The following is a 14,028-nucleotide window of genomic DNA, read 5'->3' on the forward strand; positions in this document are numbered from 1 at the left end:
TTTAAAAGTTTATTTTTGTACTGTTCTGTTCTAAGTAATGTGCAGAGGAGAAAGAAGAAGAAATGACAATGCTAGCAATTCTAAGAGCAATGAATGACATGCTGAGTCACCACAGAAAACTGAATTTGCCAAGTAACCAGCTTATTGGATATAGCCACGCTGCCTTGGTTATCCAGAGAAACTGCCCAGGTAGCAGGAGTTGACCCATTTTATAATAACTCATAGTTACCTTAAGTATTCCATTCTGTAATTCCTCCCTCGGTGGAAAACCTACAGCTATGGAATCAAGACGTATACTAGTCTTAATTGTGGAAGGGTAAAGCCTTAAGTATTTCTGCAGTTTCTGGTCTGGTAAATGTGTCATGCAGTTTACTTTTCAAAAAGTGACACATAAAACACTTAATTCAATTTAACAAGAAGTTTTGGCTTCTAGGCAGTTTCTTGTGTGTGACTTCAACAAGTTTTCTTGGGTTGGTTACGGGCATTTGTAAAAAGAATTGCATGAGTTAATGGTGGTTGTGCACAGAAAATTAAGTGTTACCTTGCTATTTTTGCTGCTATATCCCTTGGTGCGAATCCCAATGGAAGACCTACTTCGTCATGAACAATTCCTAGCAGAATACACTTCCAGTTCCATGATACTAGAGTGAGAACTTAAAACATATGAGGAAAGAAAAGCACACTTGGGTTTTCTGTTCTTTATTACTTTGGTGGAGTGGTCACACACGCCTTTTCTGAAAGCCATAAAGCTTTTGCTGCAATGAAAATCCTTCCTGCCGGGTTGCCCAGCAACGGCTGAATCTGAGTAGTTAGTTACAAAGATAACCCTGTGTGGAATGAAAGGTACTTCTGAAGGATCCTCCATGTCACATGTTTAATCAGATTAGTAGCTTCAGTCGCCCTGGTTTATTGGGAGGCAGAAGGCCTTGGCTTAGTTCTGTCTGGTCTCCATCTCTGATTTGGTTGAGTGGAGACAGATCGGGGTGTTTGGTCAATGTCACCTTGAGAGCAAGATTGGAAAGTGGGACTAGTTTGTCTACAAAGACAGCTCTGTGATCTCATCTCCAAATTAATTTTTAATTACATGGTAATACATGAATACATTCTCCTTGTAAAAATGGAATGATAGGACGAGTCTGAGTTTCCATTGACCACTTTTCCTAAGCTTAACTCATTCTTAGGGGTCACTGTTATTATCAGCGCATTGAGGATCCATCTAGAACATTTCCTACATGTTTACATACATATTCACTTGTAGGGGTTATGGGACATTGCTCTGTGTGTATGTATGTATGTTTGCTTTACAAAAAGGAAGGTCATACGATGTGTTTTGTTCGGTCACTTGCTTTTTTAAATCAACAATATTTCCTGGAGATCTTGTACCGTATATTGTTCTTTTTAGCCGGTATGTTCTTCTGAGAAAATTTCAGGAAGTAACTTTTCCCCTCTCCCTTTAGATTTTTGTCATGTGCAGAAGTAAGGTCCAGAAGCACTACACCTATATAATTACCAGTCCGAAATGAGTCTCTCTCACGGAGGAGAGCAGAAGCCAAGAGTGTCACAGAGGGGTGTAGCCAGAGCCACCAGGTCACACCGCCCCTGAAGCCCACCCTACTGCAGGACTTCCTGTCGTGTGGATACATCACTATGGTCACCTTTTGCTGTGAGTCATGGCAGACCCTAAAGTAACAATGACTTACATGGAATTAAAAGTATTAAATGCTCAATTCTTTTTCATGTAAAAGTCTGTAAGAATGCAGGTCAGGGCTGGTGTGGTGACCACATTCTGTGAAGTCCTCAGAGACCGAAGTTTCTTCAAGATTATCATTCCACTCTCTCTAGGATGTGGCCCTTACCCTGGAGGCCCAAGGTAATGGCATCTGTTTGTCAGGCAGCTAGAAGGAGGAATGGTGTATGTACCAGAAGAAGGCCAAGTGTATGTACCGTCTGTCTCTTGAGGAAGAGTCTTAGAAGGTGTCAGATACACTAAAACCTGTATCCGACAAGTTGTTGGCTAAAACTTTGTGTGAGGGAGCCTGGGACAGTAGATGCCATCAGGTGATAATGGGGGTTATATGACTATGGGATATAGAGGGACAATTCAGTCTCTGACACAGTGAGGAAGTAAACTTCTTTACCGTTTAAAATATTAGATTCTGTTAACTTACAGCCAAAGAGATCTTGATTAATAGGCCTCTTTTCTAGTGCATAATCTAGAATATTCTTTTACCAGTCTGTTTACCCAGAAGTTCAGGTCCTGGAGACCCTGAATTAACAGATGGTAAGAATAATTGTGTCTGTTTCCCTTTTCTCATCTTATGTTTTCTAAGGGAGAAGATGCAATAGCACATGGATAGCCTAAGTCAGGGAGGAAATACCTTCTGCATTAAATGCCAGCCTCTCATTGCATTAACCCTGAAGGAGGGCAGGGACTATATTCTGCATTGTGTGCTGTTGTCACCCAACATGGATTACAATGCCTGGCACAGAGTAGGTGTTCAATAAATACTATTGAATAAATGAATGACTAGATGAATTCTAGATGGATGTCCATTGCCTGAGGAGCTATGTTGAGGATCCCAGGATGCATCTTGGCTGACCCACATCAATCACGGATCTCTGCCGTGAGCTCAGGATGGGGATGCCAGATCATTGGCCTTTGCAAGTGATTCCTGGTGAGCTACCTCAGGTGATTCCTTATAGCAGGTATCTGTTACCATCTTAGACGTTTTATGCATATTTATATTTTAGTTAAAAACTACCTTTTCCCATAAATGACACTTTTTTTTTTCCAAGTGAGAAACCTGCCATAGTGATTGCACATGGTAGGAATCAATCAATATTTAAGTATCAGTCATGTTTTCCAAAAACAGTGCTGTGCACTCAGCGTATAATCAACTGTCTTAACTAAATATTTCTGCATGTCTTCCTGTGTATTTACCCCCAATCAGCACCTGTTTAACTTAAAAAATAAGCATAATCAGTGCATCACAACTTCTAGGTAATTTTAAATTGAAGGAATAGTAAATAGTAGTGAAGGACTTGAACCAATTAAAAAAAAAACTGTGAAGATTTTTTTTTTTTAAATTTGAAGAAAAATAATTCAAAGTGTATGTTAAACTCTAGGAGCAATGACAAGGACAGGAATGTTAAAGTAGTCATGGTGATCATGGGAAGCCAATGAGGTCCTTGTGTGCCACGTGATCTCCCGGTGGGACAGAGCAGGGCTATTTCGGATGGAATGCTTCATGGAGGAGGGAGGGCTCGTCCTTCTCTAAGAATCTTGTAGGGAGAGAGAGCACCGAATCCTAACCACTAGACCACTAACAACAACAACAAAAAAAAGTAAAAAGAAAAAAGAATTTACACAGAAAAAAATAAAATAAAGCCAGATTTACTGCAAGCAAGCACAGAATCTAAAAAAAAAAAAAAAAAAAAAAAAAGACTCTTGTAGGTAGGTGCCAGTGCAGTTAGAATGCTATGTTCAGTCTTCAGACTCAGTGCTCCATCCTCAAAAGAGGCTCACATGAGTGGAATGAAAAGAGAAATGCGCATGAATAATAATGGTTAATAATAGCCAATGTTGATAGAAGTCTTTCAATGCACTGGGCACCACTCTAATCACTTTATATTTATGCTTAAGTTAGTTCTCATAATGAGCTCATGAGGTGTCTACACAGATGGAACTGGGGATTGATTTATGGTTAGAAATATTGTGGTATTCGCTTGTGGCGATAAAGAGAAATGAATCTAAGGTGATATTTGTTCTACACTTTCATAGATAGTTGAACTAAAATTTCTGTAAAATGAGTGATTGAACAAACTTATGAGATTCCTAAATGGCTAAAGAGATAGAGTTGATACTAACAGGAATTAATTAACACAGAGGGGACGGAAGTGGAAGCAGAGAGTTGCCAAGTGATCCAAAATAAGGCATCCTTTGAGAAGACCACTGGTGACAATTGTTTTGGAGACAATTTACCAGCTGCCAAACACACACTGGGATCTCTTTCCTTTTGCCATTAGGACCCCTAATCATTTTTCTTATAAAGCTGATTTAATGGTGATGAAGTCCTTTAGTTTTTGCTTATCTCTCCTTCAATTCGGAATGATCACCTTGCTGGGTAAACTATTCTAGATTGTAGGGTCCTTTCTTTCAGCACTTTAGAGATATCCTCTACTGCCTCTGGCCTGTAAAGTTGCTGATGAAAAATCAACTGTTAGCCTTATAGGGTTTCCTTTGTATGTAACTCCTTTCTCTTGCTTCCTTCAAGATGGTCTGTTTAACTTTTTAATTTTTGCCATTTTAACTACAATATATCTCGGTGTGGGTCTCTTTGGGTGCATCTTGTTTGGAACTTTCTAGGCTTCCTGGACCTGGATGTCTGTTTCCTTTCCCAGGTTAGAAAAGTTTTAAGCCATTTCTTTAAATACAGTTTCTGTTCCTTTCTCTCTTCCTTCTCCTTCTGAGAGTCCTATAATGTGAATGCTTGAGTGCTTGATGTTATCCCAGAGAACCCTTAAACTATCCTTATTTTTTTAAATTCTTTTTTCTTTCTGCTGTTCTGATTGGTTGATTTCCATTAGTTTCTCTCCCAGGTCTCTGCTCCGCTCTTCTGTTAGCTGATCTGCTTGATTCCTTGTTAACGTGTTTTTCATTTCAGTTATTGTAGTCTTTAGGTCCACTTGGTTCTTTCTTATGCTTCATAACTCTTTGTTGAAGTTTCACTCTTAAGTTTGGTGTAAGCATCCTTATGACCGTTTCTTTGAATTCTTTATCAGGCAAATTACTTATTTCCTTTTCATTAGGGTTCTTTTTCTGGGGACTTTTCTTGTTCCTTCATTTGAGTTATTTTTCTGTCTCTTCATTTCGTTTGACTTTCTAAGTTCGTTTATATGAATTGGACAAAACAGCTACTTCTCCCAGTCTTGGAGAAGTGGTCTTCTGTAGATGTGGCCTCTGTGTAGGCTGTGTGTGCAGGTGGTGTGGGCAGGCCAATCGGAGCCAAGTGGCCTCCGGGCCACTGGCCCAGTGAGCGGGAGCCGCTCCAGGTAGGGAGGCCAGGTGCGTGTAGTAACGCCCTGTTGATCCTGCCTGCTCCCTCTGTCTGTGCGGAAACGGGCGTGGGGGATGTGTCGGGTAACACACTGCAGCAACCTTGCAGGCAGGCCAGAGCTCCTGGAGAGAGCCCTCCCTGGCCCTCTGGAGGTGTCGGGGCACGGAAGCCATGATGCTCACCAGCCCCTCTGACTCTGGAGCGCTCCCCGCTCCCAGCCTGCTCTGTACTCTCTCTGGTTTATCGTACCGAACGAACGTGGTCCTGCGTAGAAGAGACCCCGGTGCAGGCGCTAAGTGCCCACAGCTGAGGGAAGCCGCTTGGCGCTGAGCATGCGCTCCAGGCGCCGGGCGCACTGCCTGCCGGGAGGAGCCGCGCTCAGTGTGGAGGCCCGCGGCGGTGCGGGCGTCTTCCTGTTCCGGTTTGCTCCGCGTTCCGGAAGGAGGGCTCCAGGCGCTGCGGTGAGCCTGCAGGTAGGCCGAGGCCGCCCTTAGAGTTCCCGCCTTCCTGCCAAGGTGGACGGGAGCCTAAATGATGGCGCCACCAGCTCCTCCGGCCAGGAGACTCCCCCGGCTCCCGCAGGGCTCCCTGGGCCCCCAGCCTTCTCTGTTCCATCTCTTTGTCTCGTCAGACGCTGTCCGTTCAGTGCTGAGTGGTCTCTCAGGAGTCTTTGCTACCTGCTCACCTGTGTTTTTGATTTTGCTCATGGGAGGGGATGAGTTCATTGTCCTCCTCCATGACCGCCGTCTTGGACCTCCCTGGACTTGAAATTTTAAGTTCACCTTCAGTTCTTATATCAAGGCACTTATTCACCTTTAGTCAAGTCCAGTCCTTTCCTTTCTATGCCAAGGCTTCCTCCCTGGTCTAAGGCCTATGATTTTATGAGGAAATACTTCCATCTCACAGGTGTGTAATTCCTCCTGTGTGGACACTGTTTGGTTCAGTGTATTAGGGGATGCTCTCGCGCTTGGCAGCGTGAAGGCACACTTCTAGGTGAAGGTCGTGGGCATGGGGGTCCTAACAGGAGACCTCACTGATAGATTGAAGTCACGTGTGATGTTCATCACCTGCTGGAGAACAGGTGGGCCCTCACGGAAAGCTGTGCGAATGAGGAAGGCGTTCCGCTTCCAGGAATGTTCTTTAAGGTAGATGTGCCGGCAGTTGCGCCATATCACCTGTGTTAAAGATGGTTTTACCCGCATGGAACAGGCTAGAAGGTGAGGGTTTCAGGAGTGTAGGGATATCAGCTGTTGGGGTGAGTGTTGGGTTCAGAGGAAGTCATAAAGAACAGTGCAAGCGAACTATAAAAATATCAGAGACTTGTGTTTTATTAGTCAGATTAGGTTTCTCAGCACTCTTCCTGTGTTTCCACGTTATTCTCCTTTATGACTTAGTAAAGACTTTTACAAGTTTTGGCTTGTGTCAGTGCTGCAAGAGGACAGAGCAGACCTCCCCTGGAATCAGCGTGGTGGTGGTGGTGGTGCATGGGCTCACAGGGAAGGTCCCCAGTCAGAGCAGCTACGGGGCTTGGGAGGCAAGGTAGTGAAGCGACTGAAGATGTGTCTGCATAGACAGACTCCTTCCTATTGCACCACTTACTAGCCATATAATCTTTATCAAGTTACTGGACACTTCTGTGTCTCGGGGTCTCCATAAGATACCAATAATAATGATATCCATTCAACATGCTAGGAAGATGAAATATATTAATATATGTAAACTGCCTAAAACAGTGCCTACCTTATAATAAATATTGTATCAACCTTTCCTTTTCACCAGAAAACTCTACTTTTCAGTACTAAATTTTGGAGGTTCTGCCGTTTACTTTGTTAAGGGAAATAAATAGCATCATCTTATTTTTTTATGCCTTGAAAAATTTACTAACCTTCCATTTGCCACTCCGATCTAGATTTTCTAGTCTCTAAACCACATATTGCATCTTATCACCAGAATATTCTTTGTCAGAGCTTACTTTCACCACAACCTTGGATGTATTCTGTCTGTAGAATGTCATCTTTTTTCTTTCCTCTGCTTTGTTCAGGTTGGTCTCATCTATCCCTTTCCTTTCTCTTTGCCTTCATTAAGAATGTTCCCTTACTTGGAATGTCCCCCATTCCCAACTCTTTCCCTCCCCTCCACCTCCACCCCATTCTTCTAGACCTAGATTAATGCAAATGTTTTCAGAAAGTATGCTAGGACTACCTTGGCTTTCAGCTGTTTATAGGTCATCTCCATTAGATGTTTCACGTGTACCTTGAACTCAATATATTTAGACTTGAGCTCTTTATCCACCACTCCCATTCATTTTCTTATAGTTCCTCTCCTATTGTTGCGGCCAGGGGTGAGTTGAAGACATGACCCAATAGCAATTAAGAATACTCAATAGAAATTCGTAATCGTTGACACTTCTCGCCCCTATCTCCAATATCGATTGGCTACCATGTTGTCTTGATTCTATTTCCTAAATAATTCCTTATTCCATCTCTCTCATTAGCTTTTGTCTTGATTACTTGCCTCTAATCTTGTTCTACTCCAAACCATCCTCCGTACAGCAATTACAATAATCTTACCAACACACAAATGAAATTGTCTTAGTCTTCTCTTGGTGTTTTAAAGGCTTTTTATTGTGTAAAGCTGCCCCTTCCCTTTGCCATCTAGTCTCTGCTCCGCTGCTATTCTCAACTCCTATCATCGCTCAACTTTTACTTTGAGCTTTAGTCTTTAATGAACCACCATGCCATTTCCGGACTCTGTGCTTTTGCACACTCAGTTCCTTCTACCTAGAAGACCCTTCCACCTTGGAAAACACCTTTAAGACTCTCCTCAAATGTCACCTTTTGGTGATATTTCTTCCAGTTCTCATGCTCATCTTGAGCTTTATCGCCCTCTCTTTCTATGTCTATCATTTAATCTTCAAAGTAAATACACACACACACACACACACACACACACACACACAGTGCCAAAAATGTGTATACACATTTTAAGAAAGGCAAAAACTATTAAAATTGTAATACTCAATATATACCAATAACAAAAGATGAATGCAAGTCATGTTTGACTTCTGCAATTATAAGAGGTGCTTAAAGTGGTTACCATCAGCGTAATTTTAATATAGTTCCATTCTTAGAGTGTGTACATTTTTTTGAGATTTTATATATATAATAATCTCAAAATACATTGAACGTAAGTGATTTTTTTTACAGGTCTGCATCCCCTACCAGACTGAGTTCCTCCTGAGTGGGATTGTGGGTTATTCAGTATCGTTTTCGTTTAGCGTGATATTCCACTGGTATGTTATAGGTAGTCCATTAATCTTCCCTGACTAAATTAACAGAATATAAATTATACTCTCTACAAGTAGAGTGTAAAGTCTGCAAGGGCAAGCACAGTGACTTTTATAGCCACTCTTGCATCTCATTCATATTTAGAACTTAGCAAGTGTTTGACAAATATTTATTGACACTCTCTGTTGAACTCTGTCACACAGAAGTAGAGTGTGTTTTATATTATTATTAACACATGTTTTATGAATGTGTGCCATGCTCTCATAATTAGATTTAAGTTCCTTTAGGGTAAGGACAGTATTTTATACACTGCTCTCCCCACAATGACTCCTGCAGTGCCGTTTAATGAAAGCCCAGTGACTGAACAACCAGGTAGCAAAGCCTAGGTTATTTCCTTCCAACTTTTATGACTTTTTATTCATAGAACAGTATCTGTGCTCTCCCATTAATGGTTCTTCGTGAAGATGTTGCTGAGGCTTCTGGGAACCACCTCCTTTGGGCCAAGCACAGGCTCTAAGCTCTTTATACAGGTCCTGAAGTGCTCTGCCAGGAATAACAACTCTAGGTGTCTCAGATAACATACTCGTGAAAGCACCTGGTCATTGACTTTTGCCAGGAAATGGCAGTGCTCCAAGCCCTGTTCATTTGGCTGGCAGAGTTGAGTGAATTCTGGGCAGCCTGTCAAACTTGGGTGGCCATTTTCAATTCTTCCCCAACCCGCAGAAAGCTCCTCCGTGGTTCCTTATCTGCCAAGCAATAAATGATAATTGCCTCTCATCTGTCTCAATGAGTTATGATGAGGTGAAACAAGACTATTCTGTATGAAGGAAGCAGCGGTTGGAAGTGCTTGAACAGCATAAATGCTGAGTAGAAGCCGGAAGACTCCTTCTCACCTGATATTAGTACCTGCTGTGACCTATAGCTGAGTGATGAAAATTATAAATGATTAGGAAGTGGAGATTTGTTCCGTTAGAAAAAGACAATTATAGAGTTATGAATATGAAACACCTTCTACCGTTTTAACACATTTTAATCCAATTACAGTATTTGTCATCATCAAGGATTGTATATTTTATTAGTAATGTAAAAGGAGTGAGTAGCATTTGATGTCCAGGTTCTCTATTTTTTAACAGATGTAGCAGCCGGGTGCCTCCTGGGCAGAGTGATTGCCTTGGTCAAGAGTAGTCTTCACATGTGACCACACACTGCCCTCTGGTGGTTCAGAGTAATCTCACAGTCTCTCTTTCCTCTCTCCCTCCCCTGGCTCCCCTGGCTCCCTTGGCTCCCTCCCTTTCCTCCCCTTCTTCCCTTCCCTCCCCTGTTTTTCCTCCCTCACTTCTCCTCTTTCTCCCCTCTCTCTTCTCTTCTCCCCTCTCTCTTCTCTTCTCCCCTTTCCTTTCCCGTCTCCTTTCCCCTCTCCACTCCCTCGTCTCCCCTCCTCTCCCCTCTCCTCCCTCCTCCCCTCCCTTGCTCCCCCTCCTCCCCTCTTCTTTCTCTTTCCTCTCTCTCCTCCCTCCCCTCCTCTCTTTTCCTCACCTCACTCTTCTCCCCTCCCCTTCCTCTATTTTTCCATACACGCACACCTCTTTCCCTCCTGTCTTTTGTACTCCACGATGTTATTCACACCATCACGTCTGCCACGTACACTGTTAGAATTCCATAATAGGCTTACTCGTCCTGTTTGATGGTCAAGAAAACATTTATTGAGCACCTACTATATGCTAGGCATTTGCTACCACTTGACACAGGAATTTTCGGACACCTTTATCTTATCTATCCCTTTGCTCTAACAGGGCATGTAGGTCAGTTGACACCTTTCCCCTTTCTAGGTTTTGGTGAGCATTAGGCAGCAAGCAGCTATTGTATTGAGACTAAAGCAGTGAGTGTCATCCTTAAGGACATAGAAGCGAAAAAAAAGAAAAAAAAAAGCTTGAAACAAATGCAAGTGGAAACAACATAACAAAACGTATGGAATATAGCACGAATATATCTTAGAGGGAAATTTACAAGAAGAAGGGTCTACATTAAGAAAAAAGAAAGATCTCAAATAAACATTGCCAAGACCGATGTCAAGGAACTTACCCCCTATATTTTCCTTCTAGGAGTTTTTTGGTTTCAGGTCTTAAGTCAAAGTCTTTATTGGGGTTGCTTTTGTGTATTATGGTGTAATTCTTTTGCATGTGCCGTTCAGTTTTCCCAGCACAATTTTGAAGACACTATGCTTTCCCCATTTCATAGTCTTGGTTCCTTTGTTGTAAATTAATTGGCCATATGTACGTGGGTTTCTTCAGGGCATTAAAGAGTATGCATGCAGGTAGATAGATTGATTTTGAGAACAGAGTCAATAACATTTTCTAATGTTTGTCTATAGAGAAAGAGGGGAATTAAAGTTGACTACGGTTTTTGGCTGAGCAGTTTGAAGGATGAAAATGCAAGGGAATAGGGAGCAGGATTGGGAGAGAATACTGGGAATTGTATTGTGTGCATGTTAAGTTGAGGTGCCTATTATACAAATATACAAATGGAGATGGTGAGTAGTCAGTTGGCTCTAGGAGACTGAAGTTTAGGTGACAAATCTAGAGAGAAAAGTTTGGGAACTGTCAGCATATGGATGATGTTTAAGTTTGGGGCAGTGGAAGCCAAGTGAAGAAAGATATCACGGAGGAGAAAGTCATCAGTTATGTCAAATAAGATGAGGCCTGAGACTTAACCAGTGGATCTGGCACCGTGGAGATCACTGGTAACCTGGCAAGACTCATGTAGGCCCAGGGGAATGGGGGTAAAAGCCTTACTGCAGAAGGTTCATGAGAGAAGAGGAGAGTTATGATAGTGAGTGGAGACAATGCTTTAGGAGCTTTGCTGTGAAGTGGAGTGGAGAAATATGTCAGTAGCTAGAATGGTTTTTAAGATAGAAGAAATAATAGCATGTTTTTATGATGACATTGTAGGAAAAATGTTGACGTAGGAGGGAGAGGAGAGAATTCCTGGAGCAATATATGAGTTGGTGAGAGACGATGGCATCTAGTGTAGAAATGGAAGGACCAGCTTTGGATAACTCCTCTGTAGCAATAGACAGGAAGGGAGAACGTATGCATCTGTGTGGTAGGTGGATGCATGTGCTGGTGGGAGTCTGTGGATATTAGATTCTAATGACTTCATTGCTTAGTGAAGGAGGAAGGAGAGTCATCAGCTGAGTGTGGGGCTAGGGGAGGGGATGTTAGACGTTTGAGGAGGTTTAAGAGAGTATGAGACTGAAACTAGAGAAATCAGGTGTTTTTGCCAGGAAATAGTAAGGGCTCACTTGACGTTCATATTCATGAATTTAAAGGAAGAGCCCTCAGAATAGCTGTGTGATTTCTACAGCTATGTTTATATGCGTGGGTACAGGCATGGACTAGACGTGATGTTTGTTTAGCTGGGGTTATCGGTTTGGCCAACTGAGAGCAACCCATTAAAGGAGGGAGTTGCAGGGATACGTAAGAGAGAACTTGTAGTATTGCCCATGGACAATAAGCTGGTAAGGAGGGAAGTGAGGATTCAGGAGGGACAGGACATGAAAAGGCACTGTCCAGAGATGCCCTGGAGTCCCAGTGTGGTTGAAGGAAAGGAGTCCAGGTAGGAAAGGGATTTGGCTGGAAGGACAGGAGCTGGTGGTCCTTGAGTGGGATGCATGGCCTGGAGATAGTGGAGGGATTGTGATTATGGGTAATGGTGAGATCTAGGGAATAACCATGAGAATGAGTGACGGAGAAAAAGTGGAGGAGCAAGATCACTAGAGGAGGCAAGGTCAGGGGACTCGATAAGATGATGAATGTGGAAGCGTCATCTATGTGGATGTTAAAATGGCCAGTCATTAGGGCAGAAAGAGAGCTGACGAGAGTAACAGTGACCAGTGACCTCAGGGCGGGCAGTGAGCACCAACAATGGAGAGAAGAGGTTGAATGAGACCAAAGAGTGAGTGTTTCAGGGAAGAGGTAGACCGATCTGGAAGTGGCCGACAAGAGCAAGGTAGCTACTTAGCACATCTCCTTGAGAAGTTTGCAGGGCAGGCAGTGTCCGCTGGGGAGAGAGGGGTTCCCATTGGGAAAGACACAGAGGGAATTTAAGGGGACAATGCACACACCGTGTTCAGGAGGGAAATGCCAATTTCTTTGTTACCAACCCAAAGAACTACTGGTGCCATACTTGCTCCTTTCTGAAGATGGTTTAGTTCAGCTAGACTCCAGTCATGTGGCACAGTGGAAGGCAGGCTTGCAAGCGGAATTAGCAGCCCAGGTGGTGTGATTGGCTGAGATGTGTTTGTGTATGTGTGTGTGTTGAACACTTTCTAAATCCTGGGGATTCAACAATAAGTGAGAGGCTGCCTTAGAGGGCCTTATGGTTAAGTGAAACAGCTAAGCCGACAGAAATGATAATACAGTGTGATATATGTTAATAATTATTGAATCTTTGCTACGCAGCAGGTGCTGTGTGAGGATTTTTTATATAAGCTCATTTAATCTTCTCAGACGTTACATTAATCATCTCATAACAACGTTGTGTTGCAAACCATTTCAAGCCTCAGTTGGCTCATGACAACACATGTTCCCTTTTCTTGCATGTCTTCTGTTCCAGGCTGTCAGGCAGTGGGGCTCGGCTCCAGGCTTTTCAGTGGGGTCAGGTCAGCTCATGTGTCTCCCCTTTTCCCTTGTTACAGCAGCTTCTCTGTGACACAGTCTCATGGCAGAGTGTAGGAGTGAAGGCTGGCGAGTCTCTGCACATTTAAAGCCTTCACTCATGTCATATCCATTGTCATTCCATTGGTTCAAGTATGACGCATGGCCAGGTCCAGCGTCAGTGGAGCAGGGAAATACACTCTGCCTCCTCTCCTGGGAGGTACTGCAGAGTCACATGGCAAAGGGTAAGGATGCAGGGGGAGAGTGAACAGATGAGAACACTTATTCAATAAACCATAGATGTTTACTATTATGTCACCCCCAACTTGCAGGTGAGGACATTTAAGGAAGAGAAGCTATATGCCCAGGCTCAGAGAGCTGAGAACTCTACCCAGCAGAGCCCAGGCCCTTGGCCACTACACTGTTTTATCCAGGCTGCTCTGGGACACATGCGAGAGGTGGCTTACCAGCCATGGAGGGTGGGAAGAGTTCAGGGAGGCTCTTGGCAAAGGGAGCACCTCAGCAGTATTGACTGGACTAAGAGCGTCTGTTTGGTTTAGCAGCAAAGCAGCTGTTGGTGCTGGTGGGAGTAGTTCCACCAGAGAAGTGAGAGCAAGAAGCAGATAGTGGTAGGTTAATGGGTGCATAGGAGGTGAAGGAAGAGAAGCAACTTCTAGAAGTTTGACTGAAATAGATGGGAAAAAATACGACAATGGGATTGGAATATGACAAAGGATAGCATTTTTTTTACCTTCCAAGACCTGAGTGCTTCTGCTAACCTGAAGGGTAGTAGAATGGCCTTGTTGTTGGATTTAGATGTAAACTTCTATAAGTTGTTGACAAAAGCATGCCCGAGAAGCTTTTGTTTAGTTTTCTGCTATCTTACCCTTCAAAAAATATGCCTGTGACTACAGTTACCATCAAAGTAAGTCAATGAAGAAATTCCTTTTGCCTTGTAGTATCTGAGATAAATAGTGCAGTTAGTTAGATCTGGCGTCCCTCCCAATATCATGGCTTTCATTGGTTTCT

Source organism: Rhinolophus ferrumequinum, chromosome 14, assembly GCF_004115265.2.
Source record: "Rhinolophus ferrumequinum isolate MPI-CBG mRhiFer1 chromosome 14, mRhiFer1_v1.p, whole genome shotgun sequence".
NCBI classification, from domain to species: Eukaryota; Metazoa; Chordata; class Mammalia; order Chiroptera; family Rhinolophidae; genus Rhinolophus; species Rhinolophus ferrumequinum.